Source organism: Puntigrus tetrazona, chromosome 6 (assembly GCF_018831695.1).
Source record: "Puntigrus tetrazona isolate hp1 chromosome 6, ASM1883169v1, whole genome shotgun sequence".
NCBI classification, from domain to species: Eukaryota; Metazoa; Chordata; class Actinopteri; order Cypriniformes; family Cyprinidae; genus Puntigrus; species Puntigrus tetrazona.
The window spans coordinates 12702908-12703574 of NC_056704.1; positions in this window are offsets into that span (position 1 = coordinate 12702908).

The following is a 667-nucleotide window of genomic DNA, read 5'->3' on the forward strand; positions in this document are numbered from 1 at the left end:
TTTTTTGTTTTTCTGCGTCATCAGTTTATAGAGAAATTCGATGACGTTTAACTGTAGAATAATAAAAACATTTTGCATACAGCACCTAAAGATTGTATTGAACCTTTGTACATGAACCTTTATTGCATTGCATTATACAGTTAAAGCCACTCTAAATGCTGAATGAAAAGTAAATGGTATCTATATTTAATAAGTTAATAAACAGGGCAGGCCACAAAAACAGCTCTCTGAATGCATGTGCTACATTTATCCTTTGTTTTTTACAACCCTGCACACGGGCCTATCACGAACTGAGATGCCTGTGTCCTCAATCACATGGGCAGCAGTGTGTGGAGAAAACGTCTTAAGCCAACAATAATTATTTAAACAGGGAAAAATAACGATCTGCATAAATAAGTCTAGGGCTCACATAATTCTTCCGTCAATGCAAACTCAGTGGCTACATGAAAACTTTCTCACACTTGTAGGAGGAGGAAATAGTGGTCATTTTAGATTTTTTTTACATTTTAGGCAGGAAACTAATGCTGTATTGAACGTAATCAAACGTAGAAGACGTTTCAATAAACCAATTGCTATCACATTTTCAAGCTGGTGTCCTGATTTCACACGGGCTTGACGACTAGCCGCAAGCAGGCTGCACATATAGGACTATTTCACAAGTACAAGT